The following is a 16,244-nucleotide window of genomic DNA, read 5'->3' on the forward strand; positions in this document are numbered from 1 at the left end:
TATGCCATTACAAGTGTGGCAACACTTTTCAATTTTTCCTTTTTCTTAGGCTAGTGTTAAACTATGTTAATGTTAGTTCATGTTAAGTTAGTAAACATGGAAGCTATCCTGAAAAGTTGAGTTGTATGTCAGATTTTAGAATAAACTTCTTTCACAAATAGAACTCATGGACAATATGGTTGGCTTGCATGGTTGAATCAGTTACTAAAGTGGGATTAAAGTGTTTTTACTGTGAGAAATGAAGTATATCTCTGAATAGATTTATTCAAGTCTATTCTGACCTATTAAAAATATTGCCACATTCATAATGCTTTTTGTAATTCAAGCTTCAGATTAGAGAATACAACATTTCAAATAATTTTAACCTCAAAATCCAAGCATTAGGATTACTTCAAAAATGCTTGAGAACAGACTTTAAAACTTTTGTTTTCTGTCAATATTTCATGGATCAACAAATTGTCTTTTTAAAATAAATTATTGAAAAAGAGCAGCAGTTTAATCCCTCATCTGTTATTTATTAATTGAGTTTCTTATATCAGCCTGATAGTTTGAGGAGATGTCAATTGAAATTAACACGTTTCTTCTAAGAGGCAGAGAAAATTGTAGAGCAAGCTAACCTTCAACATTTTCATCTGATGTGTGGCGACAGGTTGTAATGAAAATTGGCACTGCCTGAAATAAGAGTATTTGCCCAGTGTCTCAGTTGTGGAGGATTCTACAGGACAAAGCCAAAATTAATTTTAGCTTTAAAAAAACATTTGTGCAGAGTATTAGACTTTAATAAGTATATACAACTGTCTTTTCATGTATCGGCAAAATTTGTGTTTGCAAACACAGTATTCAGTGAATTCTGGTAATTTCACTGCATGAGACAGGAAATCTATCGAGACCATGGTTCACCAATGGCTTCACATTTTCACAAAGACTTTGTTCTTCACTGTTTATTAAGTCAAATTAAACACCTTTCTAATTTTGGAATTTTATGGCAATGTTATATAGTTCCAAATCAGATGCAGGATAGGTCAGATACTGATTAAAATCTTATTACAACTTCCAAATTATAAATAGTTTGGAATCAAGTTGTTCATAGGTGTTAATATATATGTTTGGACTAGGTGGAACTAGAATCTAGGCCTCCTGCCTCAAAGGTAGGAACACTACCACTGCAATACAAGAGCTCTCACTTTCAAATTGTATTCCAATCTCAGGAAAAAAAACCATTTCTTACTGGAACTACATGAATGCTTCAGTTCGTTACATCAGTCATTCTTACATATCTTTCCAAGTGTAATTGCTAATTTGTGCCAAATTATCATCAATCTTGTGCTATGGACGCCCACTATCAGAATTGAGTTGAGTAAGCTGAATGCATATCACATTAGTGATTTCACAAAGAGAGGACACAATCATTTATTAATCTTGACATGGTTTGAACTTAACTCTCAAGAGTTAAGTTGGCAGTATGTTAACCTGCCAGTTTGTACTGGTGTGACATTAAAATAACACAAATGTTCATAACAGCACAAACAACTTACACTTATCACATTAATACTTCTCAGGGACTTCAAATGAATGTTATCATGCTAAATTTGAATCTAACTACATATGGAGATTAAATGAAAGGTGATCAAAAGCTTAGACATTGAGGTACATTTTAAGGAATATCTTAAAGAAAGAGAGAAAATGACAAAGGTTGAGGAAGAGAATTCAAAAGGTTGATTAGTTGAAGGCACAGCTACCATTGGTGAGGAGGTGAAATTGGGGATGTAGAAAAGGCCAGAATTGGATAAGTGGAGACAACTTAGAGAATCTTAGCATGGCAGTACGAGATTCCAAGATTAGAAGGGGATGAGGGGATGAATAGATTTGAAAACAAGGATGAGAATTTTAAAAGTGGAATGATTCTAGACTGGGAGCTAATGTCAGTCAGCAAAACCTGGGAGGAACAGTGATATAGCAGTAGCATAATGCTGAAACTTTTACGTTCTTTGGATATATAACGTCATGCAAATTCTGCAAATGCCCAAAAACATTCTGAGTAGCAATTAATCCAAATTATTCACTCCTTGGATTAATTTCATCTGACTGGCAGCTTTCTGTCTCTAAGACAATAATCTGCATTATGGTTGTCCACTCTATGTTAAGTATTGACTGGAGTGGCTCAGAAGCCCAACTCTGGCATGATAGTCTCTGATGCATTTACTGCAGAGGAAGGCAATGAGTCTAGATGATGCATGTTTCATTGGTCTCCATTTTCTTCAGGCTTTCTTCTCAGCTAGCTGAACTTTTTATTTCTCCTCACCTCTTCCAATGCCCTTCAGACAGCTTCTTGAGGTCCTGGTAGTAAGCGACTGTCTCCAATTGCTAGTGTTAACACCTCCATCTTCACATTTACAGATTAGATTAGATTACTTACAATGTGGAAACAGGCCCTTTAGCCCAACAAGTCCACACCGACCCACCAAAGCGCAACCCACCCAGATCCATTCCCCAACATTTACACCTTCACCTAACACTATGGACAATTTAGCATGGCCAATTCACCTAACCTGCACATTTTTGGACTGTGGGAGGAAACTGGAGCATCCAGAGGAAACCCATGCAGACACTGGGAGAATGTACAAACTCCACACACAGTCGCCTGAGGCAGGAATTGAACCCGGGTCTCTGGCACTGTGAGGCAGCAGTGCTAACTGCTGTGCCACTGTGCCACCCACATGGCAACTATGTATTTACATGGCAACTATGCTTATAGCAGAGGTGTAGATGTGCAGGGAGTGTACCCCAGTTGTCAATTCACCCTAACAAAGCTCTTTGGGTATATGGCCATTCTCCATCTGATGAAGGTGGTCAAGCCAGTGCAGGCATCATAGGTTTAGCAGAGTATATGCTGATTGGAATTACAAATGAAAGCAAAAGTGGTCTTGTCTGGTTTGAAGCTAACATCTCTATGATATGAGCTGAACATGTGTTGCTGGAAAAGCGCAGCAGGTCAGGCACATCCAAGGAGCAGGAGAATCAACGTTTTGGGCATGAGCCCTTCTTCAGGAATCTCTATGATATGACCTGTCATTGAAGCCACGTGGTGCACTCTCCTTAATTGCATGTGAGATCCAAGTGAGAAGACATTGATTGCTTTAAAGCTGTTCACCACCAGTTTCAATAAACTGTTGGTGAACTGGATGGAATGCTACATTGAATTGTAGTCGAGGGCAAACACCATCAACAAGGAAGCCTCACTGAGAGCCTGTCTGCTTGGCAGAGCTTTATATTGAATCCATAATGGATGAGGTTAACGATAACTGTTTACTCACTTGCTTTCAGCAAAAGTGCAGGTGCTGATTCTATATGAGCATCAAGTCCAGGAAACTAATATTCCAGCATTTGCTCAATCTTCTTTGACTTTGCCTCGAGCCCCCATCGCCACTCCGGCAATGCAATGTCCCAGGATATGTGCGATGTGCACAATGTGATCCTGTATGAAACCAAGGATGGTAGCAGCAATTCCAAAAATAATTTGAAATGTTTCCTTATTGAGCAGTGTTTGAGAATTCATTGCCCTGTTGCCACTGTAAGACTACAGAATCTGGCTGAACAGCTACCATGAATCCAGGTTTGGTTTCAGAACTAGAGGATTTACAATTGTCATGATCCCAGACTGGTAGAAACAAGAGAAGTCCTATCACCTGAATATGCACTTAATTGCTAATAAGGTTGAACATGCACTAGTAAAAATATCTGCTTATAGGAAGCTTTTCCAGTTCTACAGTGACATAATATTGTAATTTGGCAGTCCAATGTAGCAAACCTGATGTAGAAGTTTGCACTGATACTGTATCGCACTAATTCCCTAGATTAAGAATGGCTCATTAATTGACATTAGCTGGATGTTACAATAAAACAATATCTCCAGCACCTACCTGCATATTAGTGCTGGTAGCCTTAGGTGTTAGCTGTGACAGCTAGCGTGCTGCAATGATTTCAGTGCCAGCCATTCTGCACTAGTTTTGTGAAAGCAACACATTGAAAATAAACTGGTAGCCAACTTGTTAACTTGCTATGCTGTTCTGCGCATATCATCCAATTTTATTTTTCTCCATAAGGAACTATTTTAGATTACACTTGATTTTTACAAATTCAAAATTGAATTTGGTTCTCAAAATGCATGAAGACAAACTGGAACTAAGCCCATTAAATCTGATAAAATAGTGCGAGCCTTCACAAACAATCCTATAGTTACACATTCCCAAAAATGAGTTTTCCTCAAATAGTTTAATGAGTGTTAAAATTTTCAGTAGCCTTGTAACATGGCTTGTGATATAAGATGGCATTTATTTATGACATTATTGCTAGATTTATATTTCAAACAGTTGTCAACTTGAAACAAAACTCTCCCTGCGCAGATAAATGGGTAATTTTATTAACAGCTGTACTTTCAAGTTGTTGCAATGTTAACCATGAGAAAACTATCTACTTAATGCACTTGTAATTTTTAAATAAAAACTTTTCTGAACAGAAAGATAACTCCTCAACATTAATAACATTGTTAACATAGACAATGACAACAAATTGTTTAATCTTTAACTGCAATAGAGTTAAAGAAAATATCGTTCTATGTTACTAATGTTGGCAAGGGGAATGTGAGCAATTCATTTTTAATCTTAGGGAAGCCCAACCAGCACTGAAACCTAAATCAGAAATGTAAGGAAAGCTCAACTCAAGAAGCACCTCATCTCCAATGTTTCTTCCTTCTTGTCACATCTGCCACAGAAATTGATGACAGCTGTAGGCTATAATAAAACACTTACTCCCTGCAGTTACCTGAGCATTAGTGCGAGGATAACACTGGGTTTCAGAAATTTAGATTAGATTCTCGACAGTATGGAAACAGGCCCTTCAGCCCAACAAGTCCACACCAACCCTCCAAACAGTAACCCATCCTCCTTTGACTAGTGCACCTAACACTATGAGCAATTTAGCATGGCCAATTCACCTGACCTGCGCATCTTTGGACTGTGGGAGGAAACCCACACAGACACAAGGACAGTGTGCAAACTCCGCACAGACAGCTACCTGAGGCTGGCATTGAACCTGGGTCCCTGGTGCTGTGACACTGTGCCATCCTGTGTAGCACACTGAAACATTATCCACCTTCAACATTCTAGCATACTTGTTGTTACTTTCTAATTCTTTGGTTTTTATATTGTAGTTCACACTAATTAGTTATTCCATAGAGTAGTACATTGAGTTTTAATTTCACAAATAATTGGCATGGTTTGGTATGCTATTTATTTTCCCAAAAGGAATAAAAACCAAAAGAAAAGCAGCTGAGGTACTGTAATAAAAATATTACACTTCTCTATACATTGAAAATAATTAGATATTCTGTAGGGCACCAACTGGTGTAGTCTGTGATGTAAGTTAGTATCACAGATACATCACTAGGAAGGGCCAAAGGGCCCTCAGTAGTGTTGGGGGGGAGGAATTCAAAACTAGAAGGCATATTTTTAAGGTGAAGAGAAAGATTTGAAAAGAACAAGAGTGACAACTTTTTTACGCAGAGCGTGATTAGTGTGGGGAATGAACTTCCAGAGGAAGTGGTGGATGATAGTTACAATGTTTAAAAAAACACTTGGATAAGTATTTGAATAGGAAAGGTTTGGAGGGATATGGACCAAATACGGGCTGGTGGAGCTAGTTTAGTTTGGGAACATGGTCAGTGTCAATAAGTTAGACTGAAGGGTATGTTTCCATGCTGTGTGACTCTATGACTGTATCCTGATTTACCTCTGGAAAGCACTGGATTGAGAACCCCTAAGGAGGTCATGTCACTGCTTCAGTTCAACACTTTATGCTGTATGCTTCCTATGCATTGTCAAAGCAAGTTTTTAAAATGTGCGCAGTATTTGGGAGAAAACACAAAATAATATTATGGGAATGGATTTATGTAAAATTTGACAGGAACGATATTCAGCTAAAATTAACAACATATTTCATATGAATAAAAACAGAAAATGCAATAAATATTCCACAATTCTGGCAGCATAATGTAGATAATTGATGTCTTGGACCTCTTACCTTTCATTAAAACTGGGAAATGTTAGAAATGCAACTGTTTTTGAGCAAGTAAAAGGAAGTAGCATGGGAGTAACAAGAAGGAAGGTCTGTATTAGACCAGAGGCAGGAGAAATAATATGACAAATGATTTAATGGTACAAAACCAAAGTAGTTTTGGGAAAAATGAGAAAAAAAGATTAGTCTAGTGGAGTTTACTGTCAGGGAAAGCTGTTGTCTGACAAAGGGTCATTTAGACTCGAAACGTCAGCTCTTTTTCTCTCCTTACAGATGCTGCCAGACCTGCTGAGATTTCCCAGCATTTTCTCTTTTGGTTTCAGATTCCAGCATCTGCAGTAATTTGCTTTTATCCAGTGAGAAAAATAAGAGATTAGCACTAAGTAATCATGCACATTTACAGGCATGTTGGGCCAAATGGCCTCCTTGCACACTGTAAGATTTCAGTGATTCTTGTGAAATAAGAATGAATTTCAAAGAAGCACAAAATCAAATTACATAGATATTATGATCTAAACATATTGAACTGAATGTCAACTCCAGAATGCTGTGAAGTTCCCTATCATATAATGTTAATCTAACTTCATTGAGCATCATTGAAACTCTATAGTAGATCAAGGACAAAAAAAAAGGCAGATTGGGAGAAAGCTGATGCCTTAGCAACCAGAAATTTGCCAACTGAATGGAGGTGTTCTGCAAAAAGAGGGCAGGTAGGTCTGCATTCGTCTCCCCAGTTTACAGGGGACCACATCATAATCAAATACTATATACTACATTGAAAAAATAAAAGCTAGATATTCTTTCACTTGAAAGGATGGTTTGGAGCATCAGATGGCTGAGTTATCAAGGGTGAAAGCACAGGTGTTGCATCTTCTGTACTTGCATGGAAAGTTGACTAACAAAAGGGAGGCTGCATTGGGATGACTGAAGGCTGAATGAGGAGAGAACAGTTCCTTTGGAATGTTGAAAGGGAAGGTGATGGGTGTTTCATGGTGGAATTATGCTGAAGGTGGCAGAGGATGCTCCATTGAAAATGAGGCTGATGTGATTAAAGATGAGGATTCCAGGAGGGAAAAGAAAGGTGAGAGCATGGCATAGTCAAGGGCCCTGAATTTCTAAGCCCACAAATGGGGACAGCGAAATCAAGGTAGGGAAGGATAGAAATATGTTGATAGTTGTTAGTGTGAAGGTGAAATAAGGATTTTGTCTCTTTGCTATTTTGTATTTGTCCTTCATTTCTTTCTATCATTTCATGTATTTTGCATTTGTATGACAGTTATACTGGGACTCTCCAGGCCCAATTTTTGTTTGTTCACTTGTCCCTTTGGCTTTGCTTCATGAAGTCTTTTAATTTCTCCTGCCCTCCAACCTATCATAGATCTTCCCTTTCTTCCTTCTTCCAATGGTACTTCTGCCCACCCAACACCTTTAACTTGCTGAAAATCTTTAACAATTTTAGCTTTTCCCAGTTTTTATGAAAAATCACAGACCTAAAATGTGAACTCTATTTCTGATTCCACAAATGTTGAATATTTCCAGCATTTTCTGTTTCTACTTCAGATTTCCAGAGTCCACAGTATTTTGCTATCGTCATACATTTTTATATAATGTCCTTCATATAGAAAATAATTCCAAGACTTTTCACTGGGATAGAATGAGACAAACATGGATACCTATTCAAACAGGGTCAAAGAAGCAAGTTTTAAGAAGGGTCTGAGAACAAGAAAAGGTGACGATGAAGTAAAGGAGTTTATAAAAACAATTCAGGATTTGGGGACCCAGACAGAAATTGGGATGAGGTACATGAGGGAATAAGATCAATAAGATCATTTGCAGACAGCCAGCATAGACTCAATGGGCAGAATGTACCCCTTTTTCTGCCATAATGACTCTGTGATCAGACTTTGTCATTCTGACACAGGGCAAATAGTTGATGTGAGGAAAAGAGAGAGAAGGACCTAATTGTGGGATTTGCATCACTGTTTTCTATCTGCTATAATTAAGGAAGCAATTTAAGTGTGGGGAGCTTGAGCTCAATCCTGACAGCAGGATTCTATTGTGGACATGCTGATTTCAGTACTGCTACAGTTTTTATGGAATTAGACTTGTTTTGCAAGGAAATGTAGTTCAGCTCAGTGATGTTATGAATCTTGGAAAGTCAGTCAGGTTCCAGGAACCTTTTTGGCAGGTAAGTTTAGAAGGTGTTGCTCATTTTGCATGTCATAATGTTGTATAATAAGTTATCTATAGTGTGGAGATTGAGTGTAGGAGTTTGCTTATTAAGGTTACGTGGCCATTAAATTGACCAGCATTATTCTGTGAATGTCTTCAGGGGCATAAGATGGATTTATCTAGTAAAGAAAGTGCACTTCTGCATTGAATAGTATTGAAGTTCAGATTTTAAATGTCAGTTGTGTTCTGTGCTTTGATCTTCTCTTTGGCTGATAGATCAACCATCTGTTCAGCCTTTGAATCAATGCAACAGATGGCAATCTCGCTACAATTTTGAAACCTTTATGTATCAACTCCAGAGGCTTTGTTGACAAAGTTATGGACTTGTACCTTAATTATGAATACTTGGTGAAGTTCAAATACTTGGTGAAGCCTTGGATGCTGCCTGACCTGCTGCGCTTTTCCAGCAACACATTTTCAACTCAGAAGCTCAAATATTGAACTATAAGCTGAGCTGAGCACAGCTCTTAAGGGAATTGTGAGCTTTGATTAGCTCAGCAGTTTTGAGGTATCCACAGAATTTTATTTTTTGAATTAGGTTTTGAATGCTTATTTGCTTATTTTGGCATTACTGTAACCATTTACTAGGAATAAGGATTTTTTGTCTACTGTTTGAATGGCTGTGTTTTTGACAGTTTAATGAATATCTAAAAGGTTTAAGTCTGTTTTCAGGTGGAGTTTAAATGGCTGTTTGTTTATTGTAACCATTTCATGTGCATGTCAAAGACTTCCCATGGGATTATGGTAATAGGAACTGGGAGTAATTTCACTTTGTTTAATTCGTTCATAAACTTGGGGCTTCACTGGCTACATCAGCATTTATTACCAATCTATAATTGACCTTAAATTTATGCGGAACTTCCTTCTTGAACCGCTGCAGTTCAATGATGTAGATATGTCTGTATTGCTGCGAGGGAGGGAGTTCTAGGATTTTTACCCAGTGACACTGAAGGACAGCAATATAATTTCAAGTCAGGCTGGTGAATGGCTTGGATGGAACTTGTAAGTGATGATGTTCACATGCATGTGCTGCATTTGTCCTTTTGGGTGGTAGTGGCTGTGGGTTTGGAAGACGCTGTTTAAGGAGTCTTGGCCTATTTCTCCACTAAATCTTGTAAATAGTACGTGCTGCTACCATTGTGCATTGGTGGTAGAAGGAATAAATATTTGTGGATATAGTGCCAGTTGTATGCGCTGCTTTGTCCAGAATGGTGTTAAGCTTCTTTCATATTATTAGAGCTGCCAGTCATTTAGGCAAGTAGGACTTATTCAATGGCACACCTAACTTGTGTATCGTAGATGGTGGACAGCTTTTGGGGAGTCAGGAGATTAATTACCTGCTGTAGGATTCCCAGCCTCTGACCTGATTTTGTAGACATAGCATTTATGTAGCCAGTGTAGTTTAGTTTTAGGACAATGGTAACCCCCAGGATGCTGATCATGGAGGGACCTCACTTCCAGTGACCACATTTACCTTTGTGCTTGGTGTAACTTCAAGCAACATAGGATTTACACTCTGATTCCCATTGAATCTAGATTTGCCTAAAGGTTCTTGAATGCAGTGTTGCAGTTAAAGGCAGTCACTGTTATCTCTCCACTGGGGATTAATCCTTTTGTCTAATGTTTGATTCAAGGCTATAATGAGGTATGGAGCGGAGTAGTTCCGGAAGAACCATAACTAAGCACTCGTGAGGAAGTTATTGTAAAACAAGTGCTGTTTGATGTCATTATTGATGACCCCTTCCATCACTGCTGATGATGGCGAGTAGATTGCTGGAGCAATAATTGGCAGATTGGACCTTCTCTGCTTATTGTGTACAGAACATAATCCCTGGGTTACTTTCCACATTTAGACAGATGCCAGTATTGTAGAGATGTGCAAGATATTAGGGCAAGGGTTATATGGGAAGTCATGGATGTAATGGGAGTATGGAGGTGGTGTGTGATTATGTGATGCTAGATAGAGGGTCAGATGGGTAGGTGTGTGAGGAGGGGTCTGAGGGTTGAAGGTGGTTGCTGTTGAAGGTTGAGGGCTAAGGTCAAGCACTGCTGGTAGGAGGCAGGAATGTAATATCAGGAAACTCCCTCAAAGGAGAAAATCCAATCCTATCACTGGATTCGTAACCATTCAACTGCCAATGGTAGACCAAAAATAGGGTGCTGGAGGAAGTGAGGACTGCAGATGCTGGAGATCAGAGTTGAGAAGTATGGTGCTGGAAAAGCACAGCTGGTCAGGCAGCATCCTTGGAGCAAGAGAGGCACTGTGGCAAATTGGGTGTTGCAAAACAGTCCAAAGATAGATTAACAGAGTTTCATAACTGGAGTTTGGATTAGTGCAAGGGAGAGGGATAGTGAGAGCTGTGGCCAGGAATGAATCTAACTGCAAAAAATGATATTTTAACTTGAATACATTGATGACTGTGAACCACTATGAGTCAGCAAAGACAAGACAAAAGAGTAGGACTAGATATAAAATGTAAGATAATGGGCAAAGTTGTGGATCAGCTGAAAGTAAGTGATGGTGGAGTAAGGGAGTTTGAGCAGAAGATTAAAATTAAGTTCAAATTGCAAAGTGTTATGGGGATCAAAGTAAATTATTTGGGTGATGGGGTGTATGTGGAATCAACTTATCAGTTTAGGATGACATAAGGATTCCAAAACTACAAACTCCCTCAGTTGAGGAAGAAAATCAGGGGGGTTTTTAATTCAGTGGTTGGAGAATTAAAATCTGTGGTCAAGACCAAAGGGACAGTGGCTCTACTGTTTTGCTGGTGGAAATCGATTTGCATTCATGATTGGCTTATGCCTGAGCAGTCTGGTAATTGCAAAACCCACATAGCCCCAAACCATCCAAGATGAAAACAGTACATTTATGTTGCACTTTGTACATCACCTAAACTTTTCACTCCCTCCACCACTAGCACACAGCAACAGGTGTGCACCATCTAAAAGGTACACTTTAGAAACTTGCAAAGCCTTCTTCAATAGTTCTTTCAAACCTGTGACTTGTACCACCTAGAAGGTCAAGGTTTGCAGAGAATTGGGAACATGACCATCTTCACGTTTCCCTCCAGAATACACACCAAGATAATTTGGACATTTGTTGATTTTCTTTCACTGTTCATGGGTCACAACTGAGGAACTCCTTTCCTAAAATACAATGGATGTACTTACATTGCATGGACTTGAGGAGCTCAGTGGTATGGCATAAGCTGGGAAGCCTGAAGTGGGACTCTCACTGATGTATTATATGGGCTGGGAAGCCCAGGGCAGGACTCTGGCAGCAGCATGGTGTGGGCTGGGAAGCCCAGCCGGACTCTGGTGACAGCATACTATAGGAGCGGAGAAGAAAAAGTTGGACACTCTGTTAATGTGAACTTTGCCTGTGTATCGTGGCGGTACACACTTTTCACAGTATCTTATATTGAATACACATGGCAATAAAGCTTATTCTATTCAAGATGGCTGCTAACTATTCCTACCCCCAGTCAATAATTACTGTTTTGCTGACAATGCTCACATCCCATGTGAAGGATTAAGATTGGTGATAAAAGAATAGAGTTGATGTAATGTTGAAAAATTGCAAGTTATAATAATAATGTTATAAAGGGGGAATATTATCTAAAGATGGGGAGGAGACTAGGAATAGATCCTTGGTGGAGTGGCCGAATTTGCTGTAAGTGTTCTATCTTAGCCATTCGATACAGAACTGGCTCAAAGGTAGAAGACAGAGGGTGGTGGTGGAGGGTTGATTTTCAGACTGGAGGCCTGTGACCAGTGGAGTGCCACAAGGATTGGTGCTGGGTCCACTACTTTTTGTCATTTACATAAATGATTTGGATGTGAGCATAAGAGGTACAGTTAGTAAGTTTGCAGATAACATCAAAATTGGAGGTGTAGTGGACAGTGAAGAGGGTTGCCTCAGATTACAACAGGATCTGGACCAGATGGGCCAATGGGCTGAGAAGTGGCAGATGGAGTTTAATTCATATAAATGTGAGGTGCTGCAAATCTTAGCAGGCCTTATACACTTAATGGTAAGGTCCTAGGGAGTGTTGCTGGACAAAGGGACCTTGGAGTGCAGGGTCATAGCTCCTTGAAAGTGGAGTCACAGGTAGATAGGATAGTGAAGAAGGCATTTGGTATGCTTTCCTTTATTAGTCAGAGTATTGAGTACAGGAGTTGGGAGGTCATGTTGTGGCTGTACAGGACATTGGTTAGGCCACTGTTGGAATATTGAGTGCAATTCTGGTCTCCTTCCTATCGGAAAGATGTTGTGAAACTTGAAAGGGTTCAGAAAAGATTTACAAAGATGTTGCCAGGATTAGAGGATTTGAGCTATAGGGAGAGGCTGAACAAGCTGGGGCTGTTTTCCCTGGAGCGTCAGAGCCTGAGGGGTGATCTTATAGAGGTTTACAAAATTATGAAGGGCATGGATAGGGTAAATAGACAAAGTCTTTTCCCTGGGGTCGGGGAGTCCAGAACTAGAGTTCATAGATTTAGGGTGAGAGGGGAAAGATATAAAAGAGACCTAAGGGGCAACTTTTTCACGCAGAGGGTGGTACGTGTATGGAATGAGCTGCCAGAGGATGTGGTGGAGGCTGGTACAATTGCAACATTTAAGAGGCATTTGGATGGGTATGTGAATAGGAAGGGTTTGGAGGGATATGGGCCGGGTGCTGGCAGTTGGGACTAGATTGGGTTGGGATATCTGGTCGGCATGGACGGGTTGGACTGAAGGGCCTGTTTCCATGCTGAACATCTCTATGACTCTATGTGGCAATCAATGGAACCAAATGAGAGCTGGGTACCAGTGGTGATGTCAGAGTCATAGAATGTGTAATGTATCATTGCTTACGGATTACTTAGTTCTCTGGCATTGCTAAAATAGGTTTGGAAAAAAAAGAAATAACATTCAACCAACCTCTTGGGTTATCCGGTCACTCCAACTCTGAGCCATATTTTGACACCACTCAAATTACAAGGCCCATTTGTTACTAAACAGTTTTTGTTCTTTATTTTCCTCTGAAACATCCAATTTATTCTGAAAAGGTCATACTGCACTCAAAACTAAACCGCTTCTTGTTGCAAGATGCTCAGACATGCTGAATTTCTCCAGAACTCTGTTGATTTTATTCTATTATGGATCTCCGGCATTGGTACTTTGCTTTTATCCAATTTGTTTATGCTTGATTAACACCCAATAAATGATGGATATTGTGGCCCTTGCGGTACAGTGATAATGTCCTTACCTCTGAGCCAGGAGGCCTGGGTTCAAGTCCAACATGCCTCAAATGCCGGAACGCGTTGATTAGCAAATATCTAAACAACGGATATCTGAAAATGTGTTATTCACACGGACCTTTGATGGACTACTGTGCATATAGTAACACTCTTCCATTTGTCGATTTTGACATTACTTTTGAGTCGCAGAATTAACAGATAAACCGACCGTAATAGGGTCTGATGGGTAATGAAGAGCATCTTCAAAAAAAATGTCTACGAATAAATGACAGGATCTTAATGCAAGTAAAGATGCAAGTCGACGTACCTCTTTCAATCAACATATTATGCTGGAGTTCACTCTAATTTAAAAAAAAGTCCTTCTGCAGAAAGGCCCTTGACCTGCAATGTCAACTCTGTTTTCCCCTTCATAGACGCTGATAGATTTGCTGAGTAGTTCCATTATTTTCGGTTTTCGTTCCTGTATTATTTGCTGTAAAGAAATGTTTAAGTCCATTCATAATATGCTTATCTTCTTATTTGGCTCCAAACACATAGATTCCTGCATTCTGAACATAAGGATTTTTGGTTAACAAGTCAGCAAATTATGTCAAAATTCCACAAAAATGTCTCCATTCATCCTACCGATTATTTACAAGGTAGTGTAGAATAACTTTTAACATTCGCACCCGTCCAAAACACATAGATAGAATGGAATGATAAACAGTATAATTTCGAAAATACTTTCAGCTTTTACTATTCACAATTCCACCCCCCTTCCCCGACAAATGGGATAATTACACGTTATTCAAAGAGGCGATTCCACTTACACAGGGGCATGTGCTTCTGGCATCCAATTATAATATATAGATTTGGGTGCATTTACAGGATGGTTGCAATATTAGAGTCAAAACTACATAATGCTTCGTCCAGTGCTTGAATACAATAATTTGAGTGAATGACCATCTACATGTTAAAAATATATCAACACACCAATGATTGTGAACTATGACTACATTGTAATTAAATCATATTATATGGTCTAATTATTTCTTCAGTGAGACACTTCCTCAAAATGTTTATAATCCCACATCACAAAATTAATCAAGGTGGGCAGAGATTTGTAGAAATGTGTCGGTGCTCGTTAGCTTTGCATTGAGTAAATATTTCAGCCGATTGGAGAGCAATGCTGGAAATGGCAACACCGTATTGCAGTAAAAGCTTCCCAGTAGTTGTTGAGTTGATGCAAATAGGAACGATGAAATTCTCGAATTGGATGAATCAGAGACAGAATTGACTTGGTGTTGACTGCTGTGTTATAGAGATGGCGGTGTGTAAAGTTGCTGCTAAACAGTAATGATAATGCTGAAATCGGCCAATATCGCGGGGCATTGGTAAGTAGTTCGCAAAATGTGGTAGTTTTTTTCCCCTGACCAGTCAAGACGCAACTAAACTCTGTTCGTCTCTATTGTGCTTCGAGTCAAAACAGACCACTGAAATGTCCTAGCTGCACACTTCGAGGTACAAGTGAAGAGCATAGTGTGTACGTGCTTAACCTGCATCGTTTTCGAATACAAAATATTTGCTACACACCTATGAATGATGAACAATGCTGTAGATGTTCAGAGTGCTAATATTTGCTGTATTGTTTAAAGGTTTGTTTACTGTCATTACCACACTTCTCGAATTATTCTTTAGATGCATCCAGTTCACAAAGATTCAAAGTAAAATAATGAATAATGCTTCGGCTGACGGTCTTGACTACACGATTAAAATAAATCATGGGTGTGGGGGCTGGGGGAGGGATGTTGATATGATTTCCTCGACTGCTTGGAAAGAAACTAGAACAATATCCTTTACAGTACATACCAACATGCAGTGTGGAATATGGCAATAAGTTGCGGACTTCTGGAGTACAGTCTTATAGGAGACAAGCTATGATAAAGAATTGCTTGTATGAAGTTTGTAACGCCAGGCAGTACATTCTGCAATCCATTATTAGTTGTTTCAGAGAAGGGCAAATTTCAGTCCTTGATTAGCCTACTTTGTTATTGTTGTTGATGATACGGGTTTGGAATTGCCGAGTATGTTATGCTTGACTGGAAGTCCTTTAGTTGCTACAACGGGGAGCTCTAATACTTTATGCACTGATGGTCTCTGTTTTATTTAGTTGTTTCTGACAACCGCCTGAATGTTATCTATTTAGCTATCTTTAGTGAACGGTCTAAACATAAGAACAATGCGGTCAGTGTAACGCAAACTTTAAATTCTGGAAATATCATCATGCTGTTGGACTAAATTTTATAATTTATTTTTAACGTTTAACTGTACTGTTAGAGATGACTGAATAGACCTAAAAGTTTTTTTTTTACTCACTGTGATGTAAAATACAGCGCAGACTATTAAATGTAGGTTACTAAAATAGATCATTTTCTTAAAAATAACTGTTTTGGAGCGATATTTTTAAATTAAGTGTTAGGTATATTAAAGGAGGGGAGGAAAACCTGCGCAGGTCATTGTAACTATTAAAAATCGGCAATCTTTTTCTGCACAAAGTACGGCAAACCATTTTAAGTACGATAATGTCAAGTCCATGTTTCATTTTTATAAAGCAGCACCTATTCAATGATATTAAACGATTAGTTATACAGCGCCAGTTGACTCTTTTTATTTCAGTCGGACTTACTGAGGCCTCGATTGATTTAATACTTTTCAGC

The 16,244-nt window shown here is 39.0% G+C and overlaps 1 long non-coding RNA gene across 1 annotated transcript in view; it reads left to right on the top strand.

Moving 5' to 3' along the window:
* Nucleotides 1-14,819: 14,819 nt before the first annotated feature.
* Nucleotides 14,820-16,244, top strand: part of LOC140481790 (uncharacterized) — a 57,397-nt gene continuing 55,972 nt past the window's right edge. Inside the window, exon 1 of the long non-coding RNA XR_011961603.1 lies at nt 14,820-14,921. This is a non-coding gene — a long non-coding RNA (uncharacterized lncRNA). The remainder of the gene's footprint in view (nt 14,922-16,244) is intronic.

Source organism: Chiloscyllium punctatum, chromosome 10, assembly GCF_047496795.1.
Source record: "Chiloscyllium punctatum isolate Juve2018m chromosome 10, sChiPun1.3, whole genome shotgun sequence".
In the NCBI taxonomy this organism is placed as follows: Eukaryota; Metazoa; Chordata; class Chondrichthyes; order Orectolobiformes; family Hemiscylliidae; genus Chiloscyllium; species Chiloscyllium punctatum.